The 14,897-nt window shown below is 52.1% G+C and overlaps 1 protein-coding gene across 1 annotated transcript in view; it reads left to right on the top strand.

Moving 5' to 3' along the window:
- ZFHX3 (zinc finger homeobox 3) overlaps positions 1-14,897 on the top strand; it is a 127,220-nt gene that overhangs the window by 14,014 nt on the left and 98,309 nt on the right. The window lies entirely within an intron of this gene.

Here is a 14,897-nt window from a genome sequence, read left to right as displayed (position 1 = left end):
CATTTATATGCAAATACTAACAACTGGCTGCTGAGTTAATTAGTGCTCTTCTCCCTGCTTCCTACTGCTTTGGGAAAGGGTCGATTTCTCTTTATTCCAGCCCTTTCTGGCACTTGAAAGGGGTGCACCCACTGCAGTCAGGCTAGAGGCAGAAGACTGGTAGCCAGTACCAGCTATTGCTTGCAAATGAAGGTTCTCTCCCCACAGTGGACCCTTGGTGGGCCCAACCTGCACTGACTGGTGGCAGCTGTCTGCCTAGGATTGAACATAGCATCTTCTGCAGGTCAAAGGTGTGCTCTGCCGCTGGCTTCTTGCATCGAACGGGTTCTCGCCTCATGTGCTGCCACCTCCAGCAGCTCAAGAAATGTGTGTGTGGATGGGATGGTGGCTCTGGGGCTGATTGTTTGGCTGAAGTCGTTGCCTTGTTCATGCTTCTGCCGTGAAGTGCCTGGTGGCTGTTTCCACGCCAGGGCTAGCTGTGTGTAGCTTGGGAGGCAGCAGAGCAGAAAATGGCCGCCTGCCTGCCTCCCTCCCTGGAGAGCCTTGTCATTTACATCCTCCCTTACCTTGGTAGGCATGTTTGTCTTTTCCCTTTGCTTTGGGAGTTTCTATAAACTTCACTTTCTTCCTTCCTTCTTCCCCCCTGCGCCCCCAGAGAAGAGAAGCTTGGATTCTGGGACCAACCTTCCTGGCCATTGGAGCCTCCTGGAGGGCGCTCCAAATTGGGGTGGCTTATCTGTGTTACTTGCACAACTTTGGAGACAGTGTGCCCACTTCCCTAAGAGTAATTGAACAGCACCTTGGGTGGATGGTGTTGATTGTGCTCTCCCCCACCCCAGGCTGCTTTTAGTATGTGCCATTAGATGGAAGTCCGTGGTCAAGTGAAAGGCAAACTTTTTGCCTTTTCTGACTGAAGGCTACTTGATTGGCCTCTGACTACACCTTGCAGATGTGACTTAATGTTAAGCCAAACGGTTCCCACATCAATACAAGGAAGTTTTTTCTGAGCTTCGAGTCTCACTGTCCTGGGGCAGAGACATAGGAGGGATCTGGTTTTTAGCTGGGTTGGGATCTGATTGGGAGGAGGGCATCTTCCCTGGTCCTGAGGGGTGGTGGCTCCTGTCCAGATCATGGTCACAAGTGACTTGCAGAGTTGGGAGGGCTGGGCAGGTGAAGCCCTCCTCCCCATTCTTACCCAGGCCCAAGAGCCCAGAGACTTTTGGCTGTTGTTGCAGCCCAGGCCTGGAGAACGCCGAATGTTGCCCCACACTCTTGTGCTCTGCAGTCACTGAGCCAGGGAGTTCCTTGGTTTTGTTTTTGTGTTTCTCTGGAGAAGTAGGACTGGGCTTTGGCTACACTGCTGCAGGCCAGAAGCAGGAGAGCCTGAGTGGGCTGGGGTTTCTAATCTGTATGGATGCTCCTCCTCCCTCTCCATCTGAGGGAGGGAGAGGAAAGGCCTGCTTGCTTCACAATTGGGCTCTTGGCAGACCCCTGGCTGGCCTGCCTGTTGCTGCACATGGCATCTCCGAAGTGACCTGGGCCCTCCCAGGTGAGACAGCCAGCCAGTGGAGACCTCCACCAGGCTTTCTGTTGCTCCAGAGCAAGTATGGAAGTGTTTGTGGCTAGAAGTGCCTGAATCAGTACTGGTACCCACCATCTCAGGCTGCCTTCCTGACCTTTGCAGTTGAAAGGGGTGTCTCTTCTTTTCGTTCTTTGTGTTGGCAGTGGATGGAGCCCTCAAATTGGTGGATCCCTTTTTCAGCCTTGTACCCCCCCCCTCGCTTTTGCATCCTTGGTAACAAAAGAGGCCTGGAAGTGCAGACCTGTCCTGCTGCATTCCTGAGCAACTTGCCTTTTATTATTGGTTCGCCTTACTGACTGCAGGGATCTGAGTGCCTGAGGAAGAGGTTTCCCCCTACCCACTGGCGTCACTAGGGGGGTGCGGGCCGCAGCAGGTGACGCGCCGGGGGGTGATGCACCCTGGGGGAGGACGTGCTAACTTCACGGTGTTAGGAGCTACTCCATCATGCCATACACCGTTGGATGCGAAATAGCGTGTGGAGTGCAATGCAAAAACCAGAATTGAAATCGCTCCTTTCATTCATAAGTTATGGCCAAAAGACTGGAAGGAAAAAATGCATGGAGCCCTTTGGAAAGTGAAAGTGAGTCGTATCGTGGGTTTACCCGTGAGCAGGCATACTTGCCATAGTCCGTCAGAAAGGGCAGGCTGAGAGGAATCCAGTGACACCACAATGGTCCAGATCCAATGAATGCAGCCCCCCAAAAACACCCGAGAAGCTCCCTCCTCCCAGCTGCGAGTCTGAGCCCGAAACAAAGCCACATGGTCGTGTTTCCTCACAAGTAGGCAGACTTGCCCTAGTCAAGGCAGGCTGAGAGGACTCCAAAGAGGTCAGAATGATCCTGATCCAATGAATGCAGCCCCCAAAAACACGGAGAAGGAGGTCCCCCCTCCAAGCTGCGAGTCTGTGGAGCCCTATGGAAAGTGAAGCAGCCTCATGTCGCGTTTATTCGCAAGTAGGCAGACATGCCTTGGTGGGTGGTCAGGCCAGGCAAAAGGGAATGTGAGGGCACCAGAATGGTCCCGATCTAATGGGGCTAGAGTGCAACAAATGTCCAGAGGCAGCCTACCCCCCCCCCCCACTAAAAAGAACAAAAAAGTGGCTTGAACTGGTAAGGGGAATGTTTTCTATTTTGCACTTGTAAAGCCAGGTGGGTCTTTATCTTGATATGCCTGAAATAGAAGAACTTTAAACTGGGCACTGGGGAGGGCTGGAAATCTCACTGATTCTTTTTGATGGGGGCGTTATTGCAGGCAGACTACCGAGTAAGCTCCAGTGACCACTGTGGGACTTACTTCAGGGTAGACATGCATAGGATTGGGCTCACAGGCTGCAATCCTACCCACACTTTCCTGAGAGTAAGCCCCATTGACCACAATAGAACTTACTTCAGAGTAGATTCACTTGGTGGAACAGGACTGCCTCCCCCTTATTTAATTATTTATTTTAGTTTAATTTATAATTATTTATTTTAATTTGCTTGATGATGTCACTTCTGGCCATAACATCACTTCCAATGGGTCCTGGACACATTGTCATTCTAAAAAGTGGGTCCCAGTGCTAAAAGTTTGAGAACTGCTGCAATAAGGTGTCAGTAAGTTGACACGGGGTGTGTGTGTGAGACTCTACAAGTTTTCAAAATCACTAAAATCAGAGTTTGGAGGAATATGTTATATATCAATCAATGCGTAATTTCATGCAGAATGCAATGAAACAAACCACATTGAAATATCTGTGTTCTGACAATAGGCACAGCCAAAAAACCAGTGGGGGCAGGGCAATGGTACATCACCACGCCCACCTGGGGCGTTGCCCCTCCCCACGTGCCTGGGGTTTGGCTCTTCACCCTGTTCTTCTGTCCTTCCATCCTGGCAGCCTGGGCTTGTTGGATTTTGCTGCCACATCAGTTTCTGGATTTTGTAGAAGTTTCATTCTGCCCCCCCCTTCTCTTCAAAGTGTGCTCCTTTGTTAAGCCTGTTCCTGGAAGAATGCAGATGACTCTGTCTGTTGAACCTCTGCTTCCGGGGGGAGGGATGGGGGGGACATGACCCAGCTAGGCTCCCCTCTTGGTTGGTTGTGGGGCTGTGAGGGTGCTGGGCTTTCCTGGAAAGGTGCTAGTTTTGGTGAGGCCCCTTCCTGTATTTGGGTGCTGCCCTTCTCCAGAGAGCTGATTGCCTGTGGAGAGGGGAACAGCCCTGGCGAAGGACATTGAGTTACTGGCTGATCTGCAGACAACCAGTGTGTCAATGTGATTAGTGGCATTTGGAGTCTACAAAATCGTTCCTCTCCTTCCTCTGAACTTTTTCCTCACAGCTTATCAAGAGTACACGTGTGCATGTTGGTAAAAATGTTGACATCTGTTTAGAGACTTTGGGAATAGAGAAGCAGAGTGTTTGAGCTTCTGCTGGTGGCTTCCTTGTGTTTCCTCTCTTCTTGTGTTTCAGCTGTGGGGCTAATGATACGCAGTCACCTCACAGGGTGGCATCAAAGTCCTACATGCAGAGCCCTCTGTGCACTGTTGAGATGCAAAGTTAATGCCTCCTGTGGTGACTTAGTCCATAGCACCTCTTTTGATGATGGGTCCCCCTAAGGGGCAGTTGGAGAGAAGACTCCAGCTTCCCCCTTCTCTTGAGAATCCAGTGAGATTCTGGGCAATGGCTGTCTCCTGCTGCTGCTCACGCTGCCACTGGTTTCCTGCTTTGTTGCTGAGGTGGCAGGACTTTTGTTGGCCTTTGTGCCAGCCTGGGTAGCTGCCCTTTGACCACCAAAGTCCCACATGGTGGTCTTAGCAGGGTGGCTGCTTCAGCCCACATGTTGGCGGCCTGGATCTGGAATGTTCCGTACCTGAAAAGTCAGAGCTTGTGGGGTGGCTGAGTTGGCCTGACTCTCCACTCCCCACTGATGAGCCAAGGACACTCATCAGCAGAGCTTGAGGGCACCCCTCATCCAAAACCTCTTAAAGAAGTTGCTCCACTTGGTCCAGATCAAAGGCTGAGGTGGGTGGCAGGTGAGGCGAAGGGTTGCTTGGCGTTGCTTGCTCCTGCACCTGCTTCCTCCATTGCTTTCTGGCTACACTGCTGGGACCAGGCCTTGTGTGGAGTTTCCTGCCTCTTGGCTTAAGCTGTCACTAGCTGAGTGCATGGCTGGTCTAGCTGGCAAGGGGAGCGGGGTGTTGCGGAGGGGTGGGGAGGAGCTGAAAGGGAGAAAGGCCCAGTGGCGCCTGGTCCCTGCTGGGATGAGGAGAGTAGCAGCTGGCAACCTTGGGTGAAAAGTTCACATCTGCATTTAAAAGGAGGCAGAAGGGAGGCCATTAAGGACCCTGCAGGCTGAGGTCAAGGTGAACGGGCTCCTGGGCTGCAGTAATGGGGCTGCTCCTGTCCAGGCTCAGGTTTCAGGCAGCCAGGGTGGCCCTCCAAAATGGCTTGGGCCTGTGGTTCCCGCCTGGCTGCTAGAGCACCCGGGAAGGGGAAGTGCTGGGTGGCGAAAGATCTTTGTCTGGAGGGCTCCTTTTCTCCACTCTGCTCCCAGCCAAGAAGCCGCTTCCAAGGCGGTGGCAGCAGAGTCCAGGCCTGGTCTTCAGTCACTAGGCCGGGCCTGATGAATGACTGGAACCGTTTGAGCTCCATGGTAACCCTGTGCGAGATCAGAGCCTTTCCCTCTGGAGGGGACGGATGGGGTGGAAGGGAATTCATGTGCTGAAGGCTTGCGTCTCCATGGTGAGGAGGGAGGTGGGGGAAGGCCTCATTACCTTGTGGAAGAAGCCCTTGGCTCTAGGGCAGTCCCAGGGCCAGAGCTCTGCCTGGACCTGGCCTCTTCTTGGTGTGGTTCCTGGCTGCAGGCTGCCTGTAGGCTGACCCCCCTCCCCAATAGAAATGCAGCCCTCCGGAAGTGCTGAATCCTTGACGTGAGTGGAACTCATCCACTTCTTTGCTTCAAGTGCTAACAAGGCCATGGCACACATTTCCCCTCATGTTGGCCTTTGGAGCCTACTCTCCACCCCAGATGAGCATTGGTCTCCTCGCTTGTAGTGTGGCACCAAAGGGGCGGGAGGTGTCTCTCTGAACAGGCCTGATCCGGCCTTTGGCACTTTGGGGCCTGTGCTCTGTCAGATGAATGTGGTTGGGGCTGAGATGCTGGGACATTGATGGTTTGGCCACTGTGCTTGTGATCCAGCTCCTTGTGTGAGAGAAAAGGGGGCTTGGAGGCTCCTGGCTTCTGCTCCTTTGCCTCTTTCTGGGCTTGCACCTGGAGTGGCCAGAGCTCAGTGAGAGAGCCAGCAGCCCTGCTTGGCAGGCAGAGGGGCCCGGGGCCAGTGCCCAGCAGGATCCTTCCCAGGAGAGCCCAGATCAATGTAAGGTGGCCATGTAAACATTTGTTGTTGGCATTCCAGTAGCAGCTGTTTAGGAGTCCTAAAATCCCCTGTGTTGTTCAGGGAAGGGGAGCACATAAACAAATGATCCCCTCTGGAGAGGCAGGCACCAACAATGGCCCCTCTTGGCCCCTGGAGAGGCATGTGCCAACAATGGCTCCTCTCTGCTCTTCCAATGTAAGATCTTGAGAAACCAGAAATTCATTTTCCACCTGCAGAAGAGTCTTCATGCAGAAGGGTCTTCTTCAGATCCTGGGCCTGGTCTGCTGGTGGTATAATTTCTGTTTGTGTATAGGAAGATGAGGGCTTGCTCTTTCTCTCTTGGGATGTGGGAGAGATGCCCTATTTCTGCTGTAGGGTAAGGGTGCAATTGTGACCTTGTACATGCCTCTTGGTCCACTTTCCAGATGAGAATGAAGCTCAGTGTGTTCTTGAGTGGCCTCCCTACTGTGTACATGGAACCTGAGATGGGGGGGGTGCAATTTGGGCAGCAGTGGAGTGACAAAACCAGATATTGGCTTGGTCCTGCACCAGCATTTCTGTTCCCATGCAAATTTGTAGAGGTGTGCCTTGGTGCTAGCGTGCTAAATGGTGCCATCAGTGAAAGTGGCATTTGACTTAAGAGTGGTGAAAGCAGGTCCCTGCCTTTAGATAACGAGCTAACAACAGAGGGGAGGGGTGGGGGAAATGGGAGGCAGCAGTGGTGGTTTCAGTTTCACATACTTGGACAAGGCCAGGATAGGGCTTGGCAGCTCTGCGTGAGAGAAATGAGTGAGTGGACCAGTGCAGAAAGCCAGTTGAGCATGAAAGGGTTAGGGTGGTAGTCCCCAAAAATGCTCCCAGTGTGGGAGGGGCACACGTTGAGAAGTTGATGAACCAGATTGCTACTGGTTTGTCTTTGCAGTGAAGACCTGTCCTCTAAAAAGGCTGAGTCCGGGGCTTCCAAGTGGCAGTGGAGGAAAAGCCCTGGGCTTCTGCCTGCGTTTTTCTTCAAACAATATCTTCTGGCTTCCAGATTTCTGATAAATTGATAAGAGGAATTGCGGGAGTCAATAGAGTTGTAGACACTTTGCCAATATAACCCTAGTGCTATTGATCTGCCAGTAAATTAAAGTCTTACTTAGAGGCTGCCGATATTTCTAATCTCCTGCCTCACCAATTACAATCTTCCAGCTACCTGCGAAAGAGTGAGCAGGCTGCCAGGATGCAGCGAAGGGCCGAGGTGTGTGAAGGGCTGCGGCTTCCTGTGACTTAAGGATGTACCCTCTGCACAAACTTGGGAAGCAGGAAGAAATGTGAGAAGGGTCTTCTAGCTGTGCAGCCAGGGTTTTCTTGGTCAGTGGTTGAAATCTGGTGTTGGGTTTTGTTTCTGCGTACCAGTGCCTCCAAGGCTGTTGGCAGCAGTCAGTGTTGCTGTGACTCACAAGGAAGGATTCTGTGGCAAAAGATGCTCTCCAGCCAGGGCTGGTGTCCCTGTGACCAGTCATCGCTCTTATCCTCTATGACTCTTTTTCCGATAGAGGTGCAGTTTTCGGACTGTTCTCTGTTCACACATCTAGGGCTGTTCACATGGCTGTTAACACCTGGGTACATATTTCCATGTGAATGACTGTACCTGAATTCAGTTTTGCAGATTGACTACTAGGGTACAATGGACACAGATGGTGCCTGTGTTGAATGAAATGTGTGGAGGACTGTACCTGTGAACCGCCCTCTTCTGGCAATGTGTTGCCTGAGGAGGAAAAGGTCGCCATTGGTCTGCCTTGCCAGGCGGTCAGGTACCTTGGCATGGATGTCATGCTCAGGAGCCTGCCTCCCTCTCCTTGACATGCTGCACGAAGCAGAAGGCTCAGCAAGGTACGGTGGTGTGACACACCATTGATGTAGAGTGCTGAGGGGGGTAGAGAGGGGCTGCCCTCTGCCTGCAGTTCTAGCTGCCTCCCCCTTCCCATGTCTCTCCCCCCACCCACCTTCCTGGGTTGCTTTTTTGAGGCTGGACAAAGAGGCTAGTTGCTTTCCCTGGTCCAGGGAAGAACAATGGGATCATAGAGCTCCCCGCTGGGGGTCCTATGTTCAGTGGTGATGTCTGAGCAGATTGTTCGTCTGATAAGCTCCTTTCAAGTCTCATTTACGTTTGAAAGTCCACAGTCGGCTTTGGGAAGAAATCTCCGGATAAATGCTGTGTTCTTTCTAATACCCCAGAGCAAAAATCAATGGGAGGGATAATTCCTGCCCTTGTCCTACACAGACTCTTGTGTTCCTACCTCCAGCGGCAGGCCATGGGCACAGTCCTTGGCCAGCAGGGGCTACGGCATCAATGCTCTGGAGGAAAAGGTCACTCCCAGCCAGAACTTGGCCTGCTGGTTGGCGCAGAGGCCAGGAGGCCTGCTCAATGGGGTCAGAGCAGTGGCTTGGAGAGCAGCGGATGGATCCCAGTGACAGGTTCTCAGTCAGTGTGAGGCCTCTGGTGGGCTGGCAAGTCGGCTTGCGTCATAACCCGTTGGGACTGAAGAATGCCCCAGACTGGGATGCAGTCCCTGAATGGAGTTTCTGGTGGGTTAAATCTGCCAGATGCAGGGCCTCTCCCTGCAGGTGTGACCAGGGCAGCGAGGCATTATGTCCACAGGAAGCAGTGCCTGTTGGTGAGAGATGCAAAAGCCCCACTGCGCTCCAAGTCGGTTGTTGGGACCTCGGTGGTAGCCCCAGAAGCTCCTCTGATACTTGGGCCCCTGTGCGCCTTGGTGCTTGCACGCTGTTGGTAATGTGATGGAGTGAACAGTGCAGGCCCAGGGCTGCTGCACAGAGAGTTGGGGTGGCTTCTTGGGTACAAGCTCTCTTGTCTCTTCCTCACAAGCTGTCCAGCACACCACCCTTGCATCGTGTGCACTGCACCTGTGAATAGTGGAATCCTGCTGACATTGATCTGGCAGGGGTCTGCTTGGCCCTAGGCATTCATGGCAGAGGAGGGCTCTTCCTTGTGCAGCACTTCGTTGTGGCCAGTCTGCGGGTTGGCGGTTTCCCAAAGTTCTGGTTCTGGCTGCAGCCAGTCCTGAGGCCTTGGAAGTTCCACAGTGTGTTGGTTGGGACAGGGCTAGTCAATTTGACAGCAGGCAGGATCTAGTTGTGAGAATCCTGTTTCTCCTTTCTGCCCATAGCCCTGATGTGTGATTCCAGGAGCAGAGCTGCTGAGCTCTGGGTGGCATGGAGCCCTTGTTGTCGTCCCTGCAATGGCCTTGCAGCGCCCTCCTGGTCTGAGGCTCCTTGCTCCTCACTGAAAGGCACCTTCCGTGTGTGTGTGCGTGTGTGCGCGCCAAGACTCCTGTGGAGGGAGCTTCCGGTAGACAAGTTGCCCCATTGCCATTGGCAAGTCTTTCTTTTCTCTGCTGGCCTGGCTCATACCCCTCTGCTTTCCACCTTTGGGCCTTCTCATCTCAGAGCCTTGAAAATGGGTGTTGGGATGACATTTGGAGCACTAGTGATGGTTTCTTGCTGTGCCTGCTTACCTTGATTTAGCATGAAAAAGGGGAAAGCAGCAGGCAGAAGAAAGGGGGAGATGGACGCCAAAGAGTTTGAAAACTGATGGTCAAAGTTTTTCTCCTGCAGAAACAATGGGCTTGAGCTTGGTCAGCATGCATTGCCTGTTACAGGGGCTGACACAGTTGGTGGTCCTCTGCTCTGCAGTCAGCACTAATGGAGCCTTGGAGGCCAGCATCTGTCCATCGTGCCTGCCAAAGGTGAGCAATGTTCTCTGCTTCAAGGTCCATCAAGGTTAGTGGCATCACCCCTGGGAGGTTGAGAGCTGTCTCTCAGGTGGCAACCTGGAGCAGAGGTAACTTTTTCCCAGCTACGGGCCTGTTCTGTACCTGCAGTGTGGTGATGATAGTGATGAAAGGAGGACTGCTTCCAGGACTTGTTGCTGTGCCTTTGTTTTTCCTTCACAATCTGCCTCTAGCATGCATAGCTGACCTCTGCAGACCAGAGTGCTTGTTGGACTGAACTAAAGGTTTGTCTCAAGGATCAGTCATGTGGGCAACGATTTCCTGTTGGAAACTGCAGTTAGGCTGAGGGAGCCAGGCTCTCCCTGGAGGGAGTATTCTACTCTCACAGCAGATCACTGTACTTGGGGCCTCAGTAGAACCCCCTCCCCCCGCGCACCTCTAGGCAGGAGTATGGTACATAGATGGTTTGGCCTTCCCTTGAGAAGGCAGGAGCTGCCCATGTTCTGCTCTCCACTGTGAACCAGGTTTCTGGCATAGGAGGGAATAACATGAGTAGGGGACTCGTTTTGGCATTGGGCAGTGCCCACTCTGGAGATGGGGTGATGATGATATTTGTGACTGCTGACCCAGCTGCAGTCTGTGGTGTGTGTTCAGTGTGAAAGTGTCAAGCTGATCACTGGGTGATTGTGCTGTCAATACTACCGTGCTGAGTTTGTGCGAATCTTCACAACACAGGGAATGCTTAGCTCGCTGCGCCTGCTTATTGAGAAGCCAATAGCAATTGAGTAACTGATGTCTGAAGGCCAAGCCATTCCCTGTGGCGCAGCTCCTGCCATGCGTCTAGGCTTACTGCACATGCTGTCCCTTTACTGGACACGAAGGGAGCACAAGTCGTTCATGTGCCCCTCTGTGAAATGTGGGGCAACAGGAGCTGCTGCATGTGCAGAGGGGCTTCCACAGACCAGCTGAAGAGGCTTCCTGGTGCCTGCTGGACACAGCCTCTTCTTCCCGGAGGCCCTCGTGTAGCCTGTGCTTCAGCAGTGAGGACAGGCAGAGAGCTCCGGAGAGAAGGGGGAACATGGCTGGCTCTGCCAGTCTTGATGTCTGAGCTGCTTGTTGCCTGTGGCAAGTTTCTAGGATGGCCTCTCTGTCTCTTGTCCTCTCTGTTGATAGTTTCCCACAGATTTTGGGGGCGCTTAGAGGAAGTGGTGCCTAGTGTGTTGCAGGGGCAGTTTTCTGGAGGCTGTTTCCTTGATACAAATTTGTCCTTGACATAGGCAGGAGCTGAATGGGGGCAGCTTTTCCCCCTCCTTTCTTAACCAAAGGGTTTTTCACCTCAGACTGTGGGCAAAATAACCTAGAGTCAAGTGGTTTGGGGATTTAGGTCAGAGTTTCTGAATAACACAGTGCAAAGCAGGTGGTCTTAAGGGCAGTCAGCGGAGCGTTCTGGACATGGGGAAGATAATATGCTGTTGGGTATCCTGAGCAAGAGATGGAAGAAGCAAGTTTGGGCCAACACTAAGCTTGAGTTGGAAGAAGTCAGGAGAGCGTTTCAGAAGCATGCTTGAGTTTCCAGTCCTTTCTCCCAGAGTAGTGCCTCTGGCCACAGAAATGACTTGTGGGTACTTGCAGGACACTGTGATGTAGGAGGAGCCAATTTTTTAAGTGGAAATGAGACTCCTGGAAAAGAGAACACTAAGGGGAGATATGATGGCTGCCATCAAGTTCCTGGGGGAATACTGCACAGAAGAAGGGAAGGACTTGCTTTATGTGGCTCACGAGGGCAGGGCTAGCACCAGTGAAATGAAACGGAAGAGTTTCCTAGCTGTCAGGAACTATCCAGTCTGGCTTCTGCAGCTGCAGCTTTTGCTCCTTGGAGGTTTTCATGCAGAAGCTGAATGGCTGCCTGTCAGGGATGCCCGCAAGGAGAAGGGGGCTGGACTTCGGTGACCTCCAAGGACCCTTCCCACTCTGTGTATGTGGGCATAGACATCCCACCAACCCATATTGGAAACGTTCTAGTTGCACTTCCGATCAGAGGGCCTGGAGAGCCATCTTCTTGAGGAAGAAAGAGGACTAAGAGCTTGCCTTTTGGCATAAAATGACATCAGACAGGCTATTGCATGATTCAGTGGTCCGACTTGGTATAAGGCAGTGTTTTTCCCAATCTTTTTTTACCATACCTTAGTTTTTCTGAGTTTTTTTCCTCAGTCTGGTGGCCCATGGAGTTGGTGCATGTTGTTGAAGATGCTGATAAAAAACACTCTTGAGCGCCAAGAGGGAAGCTGCGTGGGGCTTCAATTCCAGCTGTGCAGTTGCTGTTTGCTTCCCATGACCCTTGGGAACATTCATGCAGCTCCTGGTTGGGGAACCACTGATTGGTGCAGGGGGTCTCTGGACCCTTGTGCAGCATGCGGAACAGCAGTGGACAGGTTACTTTTTGCAGTCTTCTGGTCACCTTTGACTTTGGTGCGGAGAGCATGGCTGCAGTTCAGACAAGAGAGATACAGATGGAAGTCCCGCCAAAGCCTGTTTTCTGTGGAGGGCCTTGAGAAAGTGATGAGCTGGGGATGGCTCCAGTTCTGGAATACTGAGTTCTCTATACCTTCCTGCTCTGGAGGTGCGGTCTCCCAGTTTCTCACTGATTCCTGCTAGCAGCCTAAGGCAGGGGTGTCAAACATAAGGCCCATGGGCTGCTGGATGTACCCCCCCCCGAAGCTCTTTATTCAGCCCTCCGACTCTCCCAGCACCATAATCAGCTGCTGAGCTGTGCTGAGGTGTCAATGCTGAAAGGACAGCCCACGTGATAATTGGGTTCTCCGATATCTTGAAAATGTGATCAAGATCTATATATTTTCTCTTTGGCTGATTAGGTCCTAAGTGAGGGGAAAAAGTGCTTACTTCTGGTCATAACCTGCTTAATGATATCACTTCCTGCTCAATGACATCACCTCTGGCCCACAGCAGGCATCATGAATGCTATTTAGTCCACTGTATGAAATGGGTTTGATACCCCTGGCCTCTTCCATTGGTGGGAACTTTTGGGGTGGGTGAGAGGGCTGCATGTAGTTTTGATGGCCCACATGGCCTTTACGAATCACTGAGCTTCATGTGGGAATGTCACGAAGTCAGGTGGTTGAGAAAACACAGGGGAGTATTGGGATGTGGGTCCTTCTGGTGATTGAGCTTTCTCCTTTGGACAAAGGGTTTGGGGGGGGGGGCTAGTTGAGTACTTGTGCTCAGCACTAGGCTGGCCACTCCTCCTTTTTGTGCAGAATGGATGGGCGACAAATGGGACTGTAATTCAGAAGGTGTGGCTGCCCCACATTTCCTGAAGCAGTTTAGTTGAAACTTTCCATTTCCCAAAAGAGGCAAGGAGAAGCATCTTCTGAACCAATTTGCGAGAAAAGTTGCAGTCCATCTGCTGGTTGTTTTCCTCTTTGACTATCTCTTCTTCTGTTGAGGCCAGACGGCCAAGAGGCTTCAGGAATGCACAGTTCTGTTTTTTTACTGCTCTCCGTGAACTTGTTTGAGCTTTAGTTTGGCTGGGACAGGTTGCTCTGCGAGGCTATCAGGACAGGGGAGCATCTAAGTGGGAGATCTGAGAACTGTGTTGTAAATGCCAGAGTTGGATGATCGATGCCTTTGCCACTCTGGGTATGGGAAGCACCAGTCTCTGTCATTTGGAACCATGGGGAGAGCTCTGCCTCTTATTCCCTTGAATTGTGAAACCAATAAGGAAGGCTCATCTCAGAAGAATAGCAACAGGTTCCCTGTGTAGGCTCAACTGTTGGTGCCCATGTAGGTGCTCAAAACCCACCTGGGGCTGAGCGTCACATTGGTTTGGTGGCGAGGTCTTTGCTCCCCTTGTGGTGCTGTAGTTGAGCAGGATGTGCAGAACTGGACTAGCCAAGGGCACCTGCAGTGAGGAGGGGCAAAGAGATCATTTTGGCGTCTTGAGGGAGGAGAAGGAGTTTTGGGGCCAGGGTGTGGCCCATGCCTGCCTTCTGCCTGCCAAGTGCCAGCCTGGGCTCTGCTGGTTGCTTCTGCCTCTAGCACAAGAGGCTTCACAAGTCCTCTGGCTGACCCTGCCTGAACCCGAATGCCAAGCTGGGCTGCTGCACTTCCCCCAGGCATGTCTGCATGGTGTCCGTAGTGGGCAGGCTCCTAGCACCTGATAGGGACCCGCATGTTTATGGGACACAAAGGCATAATTTAAAACTGCCAGAGTTGGCTAGACAGGCAGAGTCCCAGGCCAGGTCAGGCCCGGCATAGAGGCCTCCGTGCTCCCTCTGTAGGGCTTGTGGTATTTTGCTGGCTGCCTGTCCCTGTAGGAGGAACATGGAACTTGTAATGGGTAGCAGAATGAGGAAGCAGAGTGGGGGCAGCCTCCTGGACATACTCTGTGTGAATGTTTGGAAGGGCAAAATTCTGCTGATAACCTGGGCAAATGATGTAGTCAGAAGGACCTTGCATAGGGCCTCTCCATCTGCTGGTTGACAGGGTGGGTGCAGAGCTGCTCAAGGTGCTGGTCTTGCCGTTGGAGCAGTGCTTTATGGCCATGGTGCACTGTTTTCTGCTGTGTGTTGTGATTGCCAACGCCCCCATTTCCAAGTCCTTCTTGGTGGTTTGGTGAGAGTCACTAAACCAGGAGCCCTTCAGGTCTTGGCGTTTTTGCACTCTGCCCTCACATAATGTGTGTGTGGCATCCAAGTACCCCCCCCCCATCTGTGTCTGTGGCAAGTTGTGTAGGGTGGCCAGATGTCCTCTTTTTCCAGGACATGTCCTCTTTTTTAGCCTCATGTCCTGGAAAAGAACTTAAATATTCTCCTTTTCCCTGTGAACAGGCCCCTGCAGGCAGTGCATAGGCTTCTTGTAATTAATAAATTATATGCAATACTGTATAGTTTTATAGTATTTAGCCACATGAAATCAATATGCGAGTGTTTTTAGCTTTTATCTTGTCGTGTCCTACATTTTTCTTGGATGTCCTACTTTTTGTGGTGCCTTGTCCTCTTTTGTGGTTATGACATCTGGTCACCCTAGAGCTGTGGTCTTTGTGAATGTGCCTGTACCCCTTCCTCTCCACCTCCTCAATCCTGTGCACAGTGTGACCTTTTTCATATATGTATAAATAAAGGTGTATTTTTTTTGTGGGGGTCTGGGGCCATGTTAGTAAATTGTCTTTTGCCCTCCTTGGGGCTGGTTTGCAGAAGAGCAGACTTGGAT

The sequence above is a fragment of the Tiliqua scincoides genome, chromosome 9 (genome assembly GCF_035046505.1).
Source record: "Tiliqua scincoides isolate rTilSci1 chromosome 9, rTilSci1.hap2, whole genome shotgun sequence".
NCBI classification, from domain to species: domain Eukaryota; kingdom Metazoa; phylum Chordata; class Lepidosauria; order Squamata; family Scincidae; genus Tiliqua; species Tiliqua scincoides.
This window is presented reverse-complemented; position numbering and strand designations above follow the sequence as displayed.